This window comes from Chlorocebus sabaeus, chromosome X (assembly GCF_047675955.1).
Source record: "Chlorocebus sabaeus isolate Y175 chromosome X, mChlSab1.0.hap1, whole genome shotgun sequence".
Lineage (NCBI taxonomy): Eukaryota > Metazoa > Chordata > Mammalia > Primates > Cercopithecidae > Chlorocebus > Chlorocebus sabaeus.
The window spans coordinates 139,633,727-139,649,449 of record NC_132933.1 but is presented as its reverse complement, the minus strand read 5'-3'; the positions used below and the strand labels follow the sequence as shown (position 1 = coordinate 139,649,449).

At 39.3% G+C, this 15,723-nt stretch overlaps 1 long non-coding RNA gene across 3 annotated transcripts in view; it reads right to left on the bottom strand.

The window, feature by feature from the left end:
• Positions 1-734: 734 nt before the first annotated feature.
• Positions 735-15,723, bottom strand: part of LOC103231609 (uncharacterized) — a 44,981-nt gene continuing 29,992 nt past the window's right edge. For 2 of the 3 annotated variants that reach the window (XR_496957.3, XR_012092087.1), the window contains one exon: positions 735-2,028. This is a non-coding gene — a long non-coding RNA (uncharacterized lncRNA). Of the gene's footprint in view, positions 2,029-4,531; positions 4,661-15,723 lie in introns of all 3 variants that reach the window. The other variant, XR_012092088.1, reaches the window with a different exon arrangement.

The window sequence follows — 15,723 nt, the reverse complement described above, 5'->3', positions numbered from 1 at the left end:
TCTTCCTCCACATTTTTGTGGATAGCTCCTTCTTGTCATTTACATATCATCTCAAATGTCATGTTTCCAGAGAGACTTTCCCTGACCATCCCATCTAATTAAGGCCTATTTTTCTTACATATTGATTTGAGTGTTTGTTCACTAGAGTAGTTCCATGAGAGCAGGAAGCAGATCTATCTTACTGAGGACACTCCTGGAATCAAGCTATCTGCAGAAGAGGAAACCGAGAATCCAGCCATAGTCTTAGAAGATGGGGGAGTTGCTAATGGAAAGAATCAGTTCTCTGAAAGACTTCACAGAACACATTACCACACTTTCTGACATCCCCTGCCAACCTCATTCGATTGTGACATAGGCAAGAAACAAATCTTGGTTGTGTTTGCCACTGGAATTCCAGGGCTGTTTGTTACAATGGTTAACCTCTTCTGACAAATTTCACAAAATTCCATTTACCCTCGCTTTGCCTCACTACGTATTATTCAGTTTAAGATTCGGTTCACTGTCCTCTAGGAAGCCTTCCTTGACTTCCTTGTGGCTGGCTTTTGTGTTCCCACGGCACCATGTGCACTGTTTCATCACGTACTAACCACATTGTATTATATACTGTCTCCCCATGTGACTAAGTTTTTCCTGAGGTCAGAAACTATATATTTTTCTTTTTTGTGTTTTTATGGCCTATTACAATGTCTGGCACCACAATAAATCTTTGTTAGATAAATAAGCCGTGGACAGCAAGCAGTTCAGGTTTTAATGGAGGGCAACAGTATTTCTTTGCAATGGTTAACAATACTAGTAGAAACATTTAGAATATGAAATGCAAAGTGGGGAAAGGCTTTATGAGTATGAATTTATTTGAATGAAGAAAAATTTCAGTGTTACTTAGGCTGAATAAAGACACAATGATCATTAAGTAATTCTAGAAAACAGAGATAATTCTAGATAAATGATCCTTATAAGATTCCTTTGATTCCTGTTAATTGCAATCCAATACATAAATATTGAAGACTTAGTATGAGCAAATTACTCTTTTTCATATGACAAAGAAGAAAATACTTCTGCCAGTTAACATTTTATAATTCTATGACCTTATGATTCTGAACACCTACGTAAGATATTTTTAAACCTTGACAGTTACATTGGGAGATTTACATCAAGAACCAGCATTATGGAGATAGAATTTGCATGGAGTTCTATCATCAAAGTTTTACTACAAACTGGGGCCACTGGGTCATTTTTAGATACAGACCATTGGTTAGTGGCTTCTCCCCAGAGTGAACTGGATAGTCATGTGCCACTCGGCAATTTTCAAGGTATGAGTTTGTTCTGTTTGATGTTCTGTCAATTTCTCTAGGGGACAAGCAGCCAGATGGTTAATTGCCCTTCCTTAAGCACAGACACACTCACAGAAAAGGTGTGAGGAAGGACCCCTCCGAAAGAGGAGTCTCTCACACAGCAGGCTGAGCTGCTGTACAGAGTTGAGATTGTTGACCCACTGATTGTGCCTGAAAGGCTTTTCAGCCACACAAAACCCTGGGCTTCTCCATTAGCATATCAGAGGTGGCACAGTGGTGGGAAATACTGCAGGCAACAAAGGATGTGGCTCAGTGGCATTGTCTCATTGGTGCTTACAGAAGCAGAAAAAATGATAATCGGGCCAGAGTTGCGGTGATGGACAGATGTTGACATATTTTCTTGGGCGACCAATGTCTTCCACTCCCCCTCCATCAGTTGATCCATTCTCAAGACTCCCTACCCCTCCAAGGCACAGTTCCTCAACCAATACACAAGGAAAAGCCACGACACAATCAAAACCTCTCTTGAGCTGAAACGAAGACACAGTTTCAGCTTTAACTTGAACCATGCCTGGAAGGGATTTGTCATTTTTCTCAGACTTGAAAGTCTTATATGGAACATAACTTGATGATAAATAGGAGAGTCAGCTGCCAGTTACTAATACCATCATAGAGACTGAGTCACTGTTGATGTCACCGCGCCTCTTTGCAGGATCAGCCATCTTATTATTTTATACTGAAAGGGAGAAAAGAGGTTTAGTGAAAAAGTCATTTTACATTCTTATTGTCCTAAATTATTTCCCATCTCTGAAGTTTGAGACCAGTGTTCTATGCTCTATAGCAATGGCTCTCAACTGGAGGTGATTTTGACCCCCAGGAATTGTGGCAATGTTTGGAGGCATTTTTTTGTGGTCACAATTGGGTGAGGGGGTGCCACTGGCATTTAGTGGATCGCGGCCAGGGATGCTGCTAAAGATGCTACTATGCACAGGACAGCACCTATGATAAAGACTTATTTGGCTCAAAATGTCAATAGTGCTGAGGCTAAGGAATTCTATGGCCTTCTTTGTGAAGCTAATTTACAAATTCTTACTGAGTCAAATTGCTATTGATAAATGGGCACCTTGAGGCACTTATAGCCCCATGCTCACTATATTGATTTAGAATATTGAACAGTTCTTGACAAAGAACAGGGCCGAAATTAAAATTTCTTATCCTTGGCTGCAATATTGAAAGATTTTATCTAAGCAGTGGGTGTAAAGTTTGAGAAAATTGTATATTGAGCACTGAGGGGTAAAAATTTTCCTACATGCAGTAAATTGACTTTCTTACAGCCAACAATATGTCTTTTACTTCACGCTCAGCTGAGTCTTAAATATGCTCCAAATGGCATAAAATTTGATTGAAGAATTCTTCCTCCTCACTTGGAAATATTTATAACCTCTTGGAAAATGACACACTGGGACACACTATATGTTGTTCAATTATATATATTATATATAACATTAATTACATATATAATATCAAATTTACATTTAAAGTCACATGTATTAGGTTTGTGTTTACCATGTTCGCTTGACTTAAATTTTTTTTCAGCTCAATATTTACAAATCAAAATATTTGTAATTGTATGTATACATATATATGTCTAGATAGATAGATATGTCTAGAGAAACATATATTGTTTTCCTTAGGTGCAAGTTATTCTATCCAGGTAACTACATGTTGACCAAACCACTCCAGATCTAAAGCACTAAAGATTATTGGTCACTGGTTGTTATATCCATTAGTATACAATTTTGATAACTGTCTTTTCCACAGGTTAAAGTAGATTTTGTATGCCAGTAAAATAATTGCGGATGATTATAATGGACTTTATAAAGAAGAATATAAAATGGAGACCAAATTAATTGTCTCAGTTTACCTTCAACTATCTTAAGTTATGGTCTACATGATACACATGTTTTGTTCTTAAAATTTTTTGATTAAAATTACCCTATTGTATTAGAATTCATCAAGCCTAAAGCACTTTCAAATTCACTTCACTCTCTGATGAAGACACTTTACCATTTGTAAAAATATTTTTGCTTCCTGTAAAGCACAGTGTTATGTATTCCAACACAGTGGTTCCTATCAGAATCAATTGGGTCCTAAAGGCATACTCATTTCTTAGGCCCTGCTCAGACTGGTTGAATCAGAATATAAGAGGATAAGGCCCAGGTATTGATATTAAAACAAGCAAAACAACAATAACCCCACACATACACGCGCGCGCACACACACACTCACACACACACACACGCCAGGCCATTCAAACATACTGCCATGGTGGGAAGGCTGGCTGAAAACTCAGATCTAAAGCACAGACTATCGTAGGCAACAGAATTGGCAGGTAAACTGGGAAAATATTGCCCCATAGAGATAGTAGGGACATTTCCCTGTTTTGGCCTTGAGGGGAGGTGGAGGGCAGGAATAGCCCAGGAGAATAAGTTTGGTATGCAACAATTTAGCAATGATTCACTTTTTAAATTGCCATCCTGTATGATAAAGTCTTCCTGGGGAACTATAATGCAAGAATGCTGGGATCCAGGTGGGATTTTTAGTTCTGGCTCTTTCCCCACCAGCTGTGGGTGAGCTCTGTGGGTGAGCTCTTCCTTTACTCTTCCCAGCCTCAGTTTACTCACCTATAAAATGAGGGGGCTTGGTTATGATTTCTACTGTTTCTGTTCAACATAGAAAAATAGCTAGGAGTCATAATTATGAACTTAGAAAAAATTAAACAGTTTAACATTGTATATTTTTCATAAATTCATAAAGCGCTGTATGGTAAAATGAAAAAGAATTTATAAAGGATTTTTTGGCAATTTGTAATTCAGACATAAATTTGATCATATCAGGAAAATGGGCCTAGTGTTTTGGCTGTTTTCTACAGCTAAATATGTCTCATACTGGAGATTAGCAAATTTTTCTGTAAAGAGGCAGATAGCAATTATTTTAGGCTTTGAAGGGTAGGCCACAGAAAAGAAAATTGCAAAACCTTTAAAAATATATATCATTAAAAAATGTGAAAAATAGGGCCAGGGACAGTGACTCATGTCTATAATCCCAACACTTTGGAAGGCTGAGACAGGATAATTGCTTGAAGCCAGGAGTTTGAGACCAGCCTGGGCAACACAGCAAGATCCTGTCTGTACGAAAGTAAAAAATAAAAACAATTTGCCCAGTGTGTTTGCACATACCTGTAGTCCCAGCAATTATGGAGGTAGAGGCGGGAGGAAAGCCTGAGCCCAGGAGTTTGAGGCTGCAGCGAGCTATGATTACGCCATAGAACACCAACCTGGGTGACAGAGCAAGACCCTGGCCCCTGTCTGTGAAAAACAGGTAAGGGCAGGGTTTGATGATCCCTGTGTTAAACAATTAGAACATATATTTGGATAAAAACAAAATTACTTGCTTTTATATAACAACAGTTGTTAAAAGCTATTGCTATAGGGAGAGATTGAACCCAGGCAATAAGGAGACCTGCTGAAGAAGTTTTTACTCAAAGCCTGCATGGAAGCCACCATCATGTGCCCCCATGACAAACTCATCCTAGTTTGCCAGCGACTGGCCCAGTTTAAGCACTGAAAGTCTCAAGTCCCAGGAAATGAGGATGACTGGTTATTTTACATCTGTGACTCCTGGAAAGGTTTCTTTACGGAACATCTAGGATCAAATTGAAAGGGAAAAAGCTTCAGATGGAAATGCTTTCAGGAGCTTTACCATATAAACAACAGGCAAAGATCCCAGCTGGAAAACTTTAAAGGGAAAAATTGTAAGAGAATATTTGCAGTATTTTTTTTTTGGCTTGAGCTCAATGGATTCTAAATCTACCTACCCATGAACAGCATCAGTTCAACAGGCTGTAGATGAGGAAAGTGCTTATTCACAAGGTGTGTCAGGTCTTTTTTGTAGAATCAGTTTATACATCCTCTGGATATGATAAATCCTGGGCATTATGATGAAACACAGCCCAACGTTACTACTCAGAAGTTACAGGATTTAGAATTATTTCCTAGGTTTGCCCGAAGAGGACATGTGACATGAAACTAGCTGTGACCCTAATTATGAATGTAAAGATTACTGGTAGAGACTACCTCTGAAACAATCCAGAATAAAGTAGGAGCAATTTTCTCAACATATTATTATGTGTATCTGTGATATTATTGTAATTTGAATCTTTAAGACTAGAAGCTCAAAGCTCAAAAGGTGATTTTCTCTGAGGAACTTGTCTTGAAATTAAGTACACGAGAAGCTGTGTTATAATCACATGGTTTTCCAGTTGTACTTCATCCAAACAGGAATCCTTCTTAAAATATAAATATTAAAAAGCAGATCTAATACTTCAAAAGAGGATGCCATCAGCTAAAACAAAATCAAGAATATAATTTAGAACCTTTTACAATATTCTTTCATTTTATTCAGTTTATCAAAATTTTAATCCCGTGTTTGAAGCTTCCAATGTGTTCTTTATGATTCACCCTATTTGGGGTCATAAAAGCACCTTTTGGCCGGGTGTGGTGGTTCTCTCCTGTAATCTCAGCACTTTCGGAGGCCAAGGCGGGCAGATCACTTGAGGTCAGGAGTTCAAGACCAGCCTGGTGAATATGGCGAAACCCTGCCTCTACTAAAAATACAAAAATTAGCCAAGCATAGTGGTGGGTATCTGTAATTCCAGCTACTTGGGAGGCTGAGGCACGAGAATCACTTGAACAGCTAAGGCAAAGGTTGCAGTAAGCTGAAATCACACCACTGTACTCTAGCCTGGGCAACAGAGCAAGATCCCATCTAAAATAAAATAAAATAAAATAAAATAAAATAATAAAATAAATGCACCTTCTTTTCTGGGCTTCAGGTCAACTTGCAATCAAAAGCCAGTGCTTCCTTTAAAGCTGTGACTATAGGTAACTCTGTTTAGAAAGTATTTCAGCAGAATTATTGACACTGGAAAATACTCAGCATCTAAATGGGCCTTCTTTCCTTCTGCATGGTATAAAATTGAGGGAAAAAAGGGGAGACCTATTTAGGTAGCAGTTTGATGTTTTAGTTCTACAAAAAACACAGTGACAAGTGTCCTTTTCTAGATGAAAACAAACATTTTCTTTTGCTCTAAAGAGAATGGATGTAGCATTAGGAACTCAAACCACGAAAGTTCAGAATGGTTTAAGTGTTTGTAAGGAAAGGAAAAAAGGACCAGGGGCCGTTAGGGTGCACTGAGCATGGTCTTGGAGGAATTTTAAGGAAATAGAAAGTATTGCTTCACCTCCTTTTTCCCGGAATGTGTCAGTGTGTATTGCCATATAAATATATTAATAAATATGCATGCAATATCTGTGTTAAAGGTTCTACTAGTTCCTACTTACCTACCCCTATTCACTCAAATCCAAAAGACAAGTGGACATCAACTTCCTTTTTTTTTTTTTTTTTTTTGAGATGGAGTCTCGCTCTGTTGCCACTCAAATCCAAAAGACAAGTGGACATCAACTTCCTTTTTTTTTTTTTTTTTTTGAGATGGAGTCTCGCTCTGTTGCCCAGGCTGGAGTGCAGTGGCCGGATCTCAGCTCACTGCAAGCTCCGCCTCCCAGGTTTACGCCATTCTCCTGCCTCAGCCTCCCGAGTAGCTGGAACTACAGGCACCCGCCACCTCGCCCAGCTAGTTTTATGTATTTTTTAGTAGAGACGGGGTTTCACCAGGTTAGCCAGGATGGTCTCGATCTCCTGACCTCGTGATCTGCCCGTCTCGGCCTCCCAAAGTGCTGGGATTACAGGCTTGAGCCACCGAGCCCGGCTAACTTCTTGTTTCACTTAGTGAAATCAGGAAATTCTTATTCATTTTTCATAACATTTTATTTATTATTTTTATTGTTTTGAGACAGAGTCTCACTCCATCGCCCAGGCTGGAGTGCAGTGGCACAATCTCAGCTCACTGCAACCTTGACCGCCTGGGTTTAAGCAATTCTTGTGCCTCAGCCTCCTTCATTCTCCTGAATAGCTGGAATTACAGGCATGTGCCACCATGCCCAGCTACTTTTTGTAATTTTTTAGTAGAGAAAGGGTTTTACTATGCTAGCCAGGCTGGTCTCAAACTCCCGACCTCAAGTGATCCGGCCACCTAAGCCTCCCAAAGTGCTGGGATCACAGGCATGAGCCACCATGCCTGGCCCAGTTTTCATAACATTTTAATACATAAATTCCAGTACCACTGGTTGTACACAAGGTAAATTTTTCTAAATTATTTTCTGAGGGAGAAAAGAGGTTTAGTGAAAAAGTCACTTTACATTCTTATTGTCCTAAATTATTTCCCATCTCTGAAGTTTGAGACCAGTGTTTTATGCTCTATAGCAATGGCTCTCAACTGGAGGTGAAACATAAATATGGGAACCTTTTTTTCTTAGTGGATCTTGTAAATAGGTGAGGACTTACCTTGCTCTCCTACAAAACTTTCCAAGGAACAATAGCTAACTTTGAGCCCCACACAATCCCAACTTTGAGGCCGGAGTCACATGGCCCTGCTGTCCCTGCCCCCTATGCCTTCTACTGCCCCTGTGGATCCAATTCCCGTTTTAAATATTTTTCACATGAGGATCTATTCTATGGCTCCCTGTTGCCCTTTCCTCCTAGGGTCGCTCAGAACCACCACTCCCTCTCATGGTGCCCTGTAGACTGGTTATTGAACCAGAGTCTCTCAGCTGATGCTGGGGCTGTAACTCTGCAAACCTCATTGCCCCACTGCCATCTGACTCCCTTTTTTGGCTCTGCCAATAGGGGGTGCAAAAGGAGGTAGAAGCTTGGAGGATGGATAACTTCCCTTTTGCTTGTTGGTCCCATGAATGTCATCTCAGGCAGGCTTCTTTGCCCTGGCCACAATTGGTTCCCATTTCAGCATCATTTTTCAGCCCCTTAAAGGTACCAGCACCAGCTGATTGAGTGAGAGCTGCTTCCTCAGAGGCCGGGGCCCCAGCCCTTCGAGGGTTCTTCTCATAGATTTTAGGTTCTGTTAACCCCAAGTTCTTCCATTTCCCCCCAACCCTCCGCCGCAGGCCTAGGAGTGGCTGTTGTCTTCAGTAGTAGCAGCTACCTCTGTTACCTCCATGTTCCCACCTTCTCTTTTCAGTCCTCTAATGCCTATTTAACTGAGTCTCTATATTCAATATTAAGATTAAAATAACAGGTGTGTTTCTCCCTTTCTCAATCGCATTTTGATTGAGACTCAGCTCTACTATAGGCCTCTAAGGCTCTGATTTCTCAAACATGCCACGTGGTGATGGAAGGCAGCCTGGTAGCATTCCTTCCCATTTGTCCAGGCTTTACTGTCTCCTTGTTGAGATCTACGTACTTATATAAAATGACCTCCAAAGAGGAATCCTCCTTTTGGGACCCCGCCTCCCCATTCCTCACACACATTTCTACTGCAACTCTGTGACACCTTCATGGATTGACCACACACCAAGGGTTCTGCCCAAGGGTTCTCTTTGATATTTGCTCAGAAAAACCTATCTCCCTATCCCAAATAGCCTGGGCTCCAGGGCGTTCTTATCACTCATTCCATCCTTCACAAGATAACTGACATTTTACTCAAGGTGGCTGCTTAGTAGAGAGTTGGCCCCTGCCCAGAAGGACATGCCTTAGCTGATCCAAGGACTCTAGACAAGCCCTAAGATTCCTCATTTTGGCCCCCAAGGCACTTTTTCTTAGATACACTTACATTCTTAAAGCTAAAGTGGACCTTCAAAATTATTTATCATCTATTCTAACCTTTCATTCTAGGGAGCATCTATAAATTATATATTTTTAAAAATTACAATAGTAGATAAATAAAACAGAAAGAAATGGTTAAATAGATAATTCAGAGAATACGAATTTTTCCCATATCTGATGCTGTAAGGCAGTCAATAAATCCAAAAGAAATATTTTATATATGTATGCGTTTTTTTAAATAAAAACATATACTTTAAAATTTTTATCTTTAACCTGGCTCTACACATTGAGAGTTACCATCTCAATAAATGTCAGGCTCGGGAACTTGTAAATTCTATAGAGAACTAAAGCAATTTTCCTGTAATTATTCAGCAGCTGTCATTCCTGGAAACTGTAATTGCAGTGAAATAGAATGTTCCCAAATCATGATGAGGGGAGGCAATGTTCTGTGATCTGGGGCACGCAATGCCAATGAGGAATACAGCATATAATCTGTGTATCTAGAATATAAAATGGAAATACTGCTAGGGCATATGAGGCCACCATTTGTTCAATTATTCAAAATCTCTTATAATGTTTTGGTCTCTCAAGCATCCATGGCCACATTCTGATATGATTCTGTTTAATCCTCTGCATGTTCAAACCTGATCTCTGATTATGGTATTCTCATCTCTATAAAAACAACCACAAAGTGTGGTTAACAGATAGAAAAGTACCGCTAGATAGGAGGAATAAGTTCTAGTCTTCTGTAGCACTATTGGGGGTGGCTATGATGAACAACGATTTATCGTATATTTTCAGCTAGCTAGAAAAGCGGATTTTGAATGTTCTCACACAAATAAATGATGAGTATTTGAGATGATAGATATGCTAATTACCCTAGTTTGATCATTATACATTGTATACAGGTATCAAAATATCACATTGTACTATATGTACAATTATGTGTCAATTTAAAATAATAATAAAAGTAAAACCCCTCCTTATGTACATTGAAAATGCACTTTTAAAAATGAATTCTGAGTTTCTTTTCCCGATGAATGTAAAACAACAGAGTTGAAAAACAGGGTTGGTTCTCTATAGTTATTTTTAAATATCCTTGTCCCATTTAGTGCTGTGGTTATCTACTAGCTATCTATTGACATATAACAAACTACCTGAAATCTTAGCAGCTTAAATCAGTCAACATCTTTTATTTCACAGTTTCTGTGGGTTAGGAATTCATGAGTACCTTAGATGGGTAGTTCCAGCTCAGGAGCATTCATGAGGCTGCAATCAAGCTGTGTAACAGGGCTGCCGTCATCTGCCTATTTCTAAGTATTTCATTCTTTTAGTTGCTACTGTTAACTGGGTTTTTCCATTATTTTCTTCAGTTTGTTCATTATTAGTGTAAAGAAATGTATTAATTTTTGTGTTGATTTCGTATCCTGCAACTGCTGAATTAGTTTAGTAGTTTCTAACGGGTTTGTGTGTGTAATCTTTAAAGTTTTCTCTTTATATATCCATGTTATCTGCAAATAGAGATCGTCTTTCTTGTCAGTCGAAATCCATCATGAAAATAGCACTGCAGAGGACTGATATACCCCTGTACTGGTGGGAATCAGCTGGGTGTGTGACCTTGGACTTAACTCTTCATATTTCTGGGCCTGTTCCCTCACCTGCCAAGTGAAAGAAGGATGAGGAAAGAATGACACTGATCTTAACTGGCCTTCTACAGTCATTATCTTATCTACAGTCATTATCTCATACAATGTTCAAAGCAGAAGCAAAATTCTAAGCAGTGAGAACAGAGAGACTAAGCAATCAGGAGGACCACCTACCCTGCGGCACCCAATTGTAAGGCAAAGAATCAAATCCCATTCAGCCTTACCATAAAACCAACTGAGTCAGGTACTTCCCAAGTTCACTTACAGCTGTCAAACCCCTGTGCCTTCCACCAAAAGTGCCCACATACTTTATTTTGAGTTCTGTAGTCCCAGAGAATTGCTTTTCTTTTTTTTTTTTTTAACAAAGATCCTTTAAATGCAAACCATTTGTATCATTTCCTTGATTTTCTTTTCCCCTGTGGAAACTAACCACTTTTGTACAGTGACTTCATTTTTAATTCAGGAAAATAAATGATTGGTATGTAGGGCATTTCCGGCTCTCCCTGTGTTAGGAAACAAAGGATCAGGGCCTAGCTAGACATGTACCTAGTTCCATTATTCCTTAACATGGCTATTCATAGAGATGTTCCTGTGCATTTCACCTCGCTCTTTCCTTGTGACCTAGGGTAGTAATAAACCTCCAAAGAGCTAACTTGAGGCTAAGAGTCCAAATTTATTACATCTCAGATAAATGTTTTACGAGGATTTTGAGAACCTTCTATTGACTTCACTAAACGATTTTTTTTTCCTCTACATAGACATGGATTGTTTAAAAATTTATTTCATACGGTTATTTAAGAGGATGTGTCTTTCTGCTAGCCAGATGATTACTTTAGGATTATAAGCATATTGTTGAGACTTTAGTACATAAATATCTCAAAAAATTCAAGGAATGTATAGGGCCTTTGGTTGCTTTGTGTACCTTTCCCTTTATGAAGCCACCCTGGTACCCTGACCCCTGTCACACCACCCTGGGGCTCTGATGAATCTACAACTTTGAAGACCATTCTCATGTGCCTTGTTGATTGATGGCCTTCTTCTCAAAGCTTCAGGAGGTTGGGGACACATTTTCCACTACGGGAACATTTTCATATTTAAAATTAAAGCTGCAGCACAGTTCTGTGGTTAGAAGAGTAGCATTTTTAACTAAGGTGCCACCAAGTCACACATGATACAGATTCATCACTTTATGGTATTTGCCATGCTTGACAAACAGAGCAAGATACTTCTGAAAACTCAGGGATTGGTTTCTAGCATCTGTCCATGTAAACCTATTTTTTGAAAAATGTTTACATCCAGCCTTCTTTTGAGAGATTGAGAGGTAACAGGATGACTTTTTACCCAACCAAATATGAGGTTCTTTTATGAATCAGGAAGAAGTGTACAATGTTTATTTTAAAGAAACTTCTTATTTATAGCATTTTGCCTACTGGAGTGCTGGAGCTAGCTCACACCAGCCTATAAAAGTTGACTGATTTTGTCCCATGTTTGAAAAAGAAGAAAAACTCACATTATGCAATGCCTACCATGTCCTTTTTAAGATGGTGGGTTCCTCAAAAAAGACATTGATTTTTTCCCCCACAGAATGTATAACCTATTTGAGGAAAGAAGGAAGACTGGAAACACCAAACAAAGCAGTGTAACCTTGATCACAAGGACAAGTGGAGTCCAAGAAAGAAAGAAAGGAGTGGGCACATATGGCAGAGACCATGGAAATGCTGGCGTTTGGGCTAGGTCTCTAAGGACAGGCAGGACAGGAAAATGGGCAATCAGGTAGAGAGAAAGTCATGGAAAAAGTTATCGTAGGCACATAGAAAGAATAAAATCTACCATGAATAAGAAAAGCAAGCATAGAGCATGTGAGTGTAGTGATGTGGGGAGAGCTTGCAACCATGGGACCCAGTACAGTTTGTGCTGTGTCTCATACACATCATATGTCTTCTTATTCTGATCCTCAAACCGTGCCTGAGAGATGAAGGCTACTGAGGCTTAATTGGTGCAACACAGCTGTATAAGTCTGTGGTCAAAACAACAAAAAAATTGTCTTCTATCCCTGGTTCTGCATTGTCCCACAGTACCATGTTGATTCCACTTATCTGCACTTTAAAGCATGTAATACAGAAAAGCAGCAACAAAAGAGAATTTTAAATGAGTGAATATATTTAATACTTTCTGGTTTACTCTAAATGTGTGGATGATGTTCTAGTTGGCCTTGAATGACAGTAAAGTATAACTTCCAAGTAGGATTGCTTTCAAGAGTTTAGACAGGCTGGGCGCGGTATCTCACGCATGTAATCTCAGCACCTTGGGAGGCTGAGGCAGGCAGATCACTTGAGCCCAGGAGTTAGACACCAGAATGGGAAACACAGGGAAAGCTCATCTCCACAAAAAATACAAAAAATTAGCCAGGCATGGTGGCACACACTGTAATCCCAGCTACTTGGACAGCTGAGGTGAGAGGATCACCTGAGCCCAGGGAGGTCGAGGCTGCAGTGAGCTGTGATCACACTACTGCACTCCAGCCTGGGCAACAGAGTGAGACCCCATCTCAAAAAAAAAAGAGTTCAGATACAATTTCTCCACAAGGCGTCCAACATATCTGAGCCCACAGGCTTACTGTAGTCAACCCTAACTCTTGACAGGAAGCAGAATTATAACCAGAGCTCAATTTCTAAGGAAAAGAAAACACAAAACAACGAAAACATAGTGTTATCTAAACCATTAGGGCTGGATTCTTCGGCCCCCTGAGAGTCAACTTTCCTAAAAGAAATATTTTTGTTCTTTTCCCCATACCATATGCTAAACCTCAAAAGGAATAAACAAGAACTGAACTTTTGAGTTTAAAAATTTCCAGTAACTTGACTCTCGTATGGTGTGGAGCGAAAAAATCCAGAGACAAATGGAATACTTCATGATTTTATTTCTCTAAAGTATAAAAAACTAAGCAAAACCAATCTGTGCTGTTAGAAGTCAGCTTTGTGGTTATCCTTGGTGGCATGGGAGGAGGGGGTATGATGACAGGGATCAAAAGAGAGCTTTTGGGGTGTAGATAATATTCAGTTTCTCTGAGTAGTATTTACACAGGTATGTAAAAATTCATCAAGCTGTCAACCTAGAAGCTGCACATTTTTCCTTATGTATGTTATACTTCAGTAACAAGGTACTTAAATATTTCCTGCACCCTTAAACAGGGTAGAGCCAGGATTACGATACTTTAAAAGACAAAGAATGTTCGACATTGGAAAAATGCTCTATGACAATAGCGTGTAGTATTGGAGGCCTGGCTTGAGCAGATGTTAGGGTAGAGCAGTCTTAGGAGGTTTGAAGGAAAGAAGGCCAGGTAAACAGAAGCACTGGTACATTCCATCCTTCCAAATGAGTGCCAGAATCTAACTGAAGGATACTTGAGACAATAAGAGATATAATAAAAGGTCCTAGATGGCATATAATAATATCCAATATGCGGCCGGGCGCGGTGGCTCAAGCCTGTAATCCCAGCACTTTGGGAGGCCGAGACGGGCGGATCACGAGGTCAGGAGATCAAGACCAGCCTGGCTAACACGGTGAAACCCCGTCTCTACTAAAAAAAAAAATACAAAAAACTAGCCGGGCGTGGTGGCGGCACCTGTAGTCCCAGCTACTCGGGAGTCTGAGGCAGGAGAATGGCGTAAACCCGGGAGGCGGAGCTTGCAGTGAGCTGAGGTCTGGCCACTGCACTCCAGCCTGGGCGACAGAGCCAGACTCTGTCTCAAAAAAAAAAAAAAATAATAATAATAATAATAATATCCAATATTATAATGCAACAAATAATATCAGAATCTGGCTCACCCTGGGGCTATTTTCTCATAATTCAACAAATTGGTTGCCCCTGGAAATCTTAATCCAGAAGGAAATGATTTTAGACAAAGAGAGAAAAGGCCACACTCATATGAGGTAAGTAAAATAGACATTTTATTTTTAGTCATTCCATGAATAGGATACAATTTTAAAAGCAGAGTGTAGGGCCCCTTGAATTTCACTCACTGGTCACTCTTCATAATTGTAGCAGATATACAGGATCATTAAATTTTTGAGCAGAAAGTGGTATATAATTTAAGAGACATACTATTTTATCCCTTTTCTAGGTTTGCTAAGCCTCTACTTATGTCAAGTCAGCTCATCATAAAGTTCTATGCCATGTTAGGTTAAGCTCTTACCTCCTATCCAAAATTTTCTTCTCCAAGTTATACCTTGGAGCAAATGTCAGATCTTTTTCAATGCCACAGGGCCTACTGGTGATCTGGTGAAGCCTATGGACTCTCCCCAGAGCAAGTGTTTAAATCCATAAATGAAAAGGCATGAGGTTACACAGAAAACCACTTTTGCTAAAATTCAGTTCTCAAAATACTTTAAAACTTTAATATAGCAACATATATGCTTCTTAGAGAAAGTATTACAAACAAGAGCCGCCTGAGGTCTAACAGCAATTGTAATTTCAAAGTGTCAATGAGAACAAATGTATTTTTGAAATATCTGCAACAAGTCTATGGTAATTTTTTAAAAAATCTGTGATTTCTATCGGTGAAAAAGTTACAAGTATTGATAAAATTCTGTGTATGTTTCATGCATGCTTGAAAGAAATGCTAAATGTCAGTTAGGGGTTGATGAAAGTAAGGATCCATCCAAGCCCATAGATACAATGGATTCCATCTACAGACTCAAGATCTGTGAATCCCAAGCTAACAATCTCTGTTTTAGAGCATGTTCTTGGCCTATATTCAGACTTACTAGCCATTTAACAATAACATACTTGATTTTGGTAAAATGGTTTAAATTAGTGTGTAACATATAGTCCAAGGTTTCCCAAATAAAGAGTTTAAATTTTAGTATAAAGAGAAATTGTGCCTCTGAAAAATAAGAAGAGTTATCTGTAATGACCCTGCTTTACATTTCTGCCCACATTGATTTTTATCTGTATTGACAGTAACTATATTAACTTTTGTGGCTTGCATATATGGCTTCTCTGCCTTTTCTTGATTTTAGTTTTCCACTGCCATTGTATGAACCCA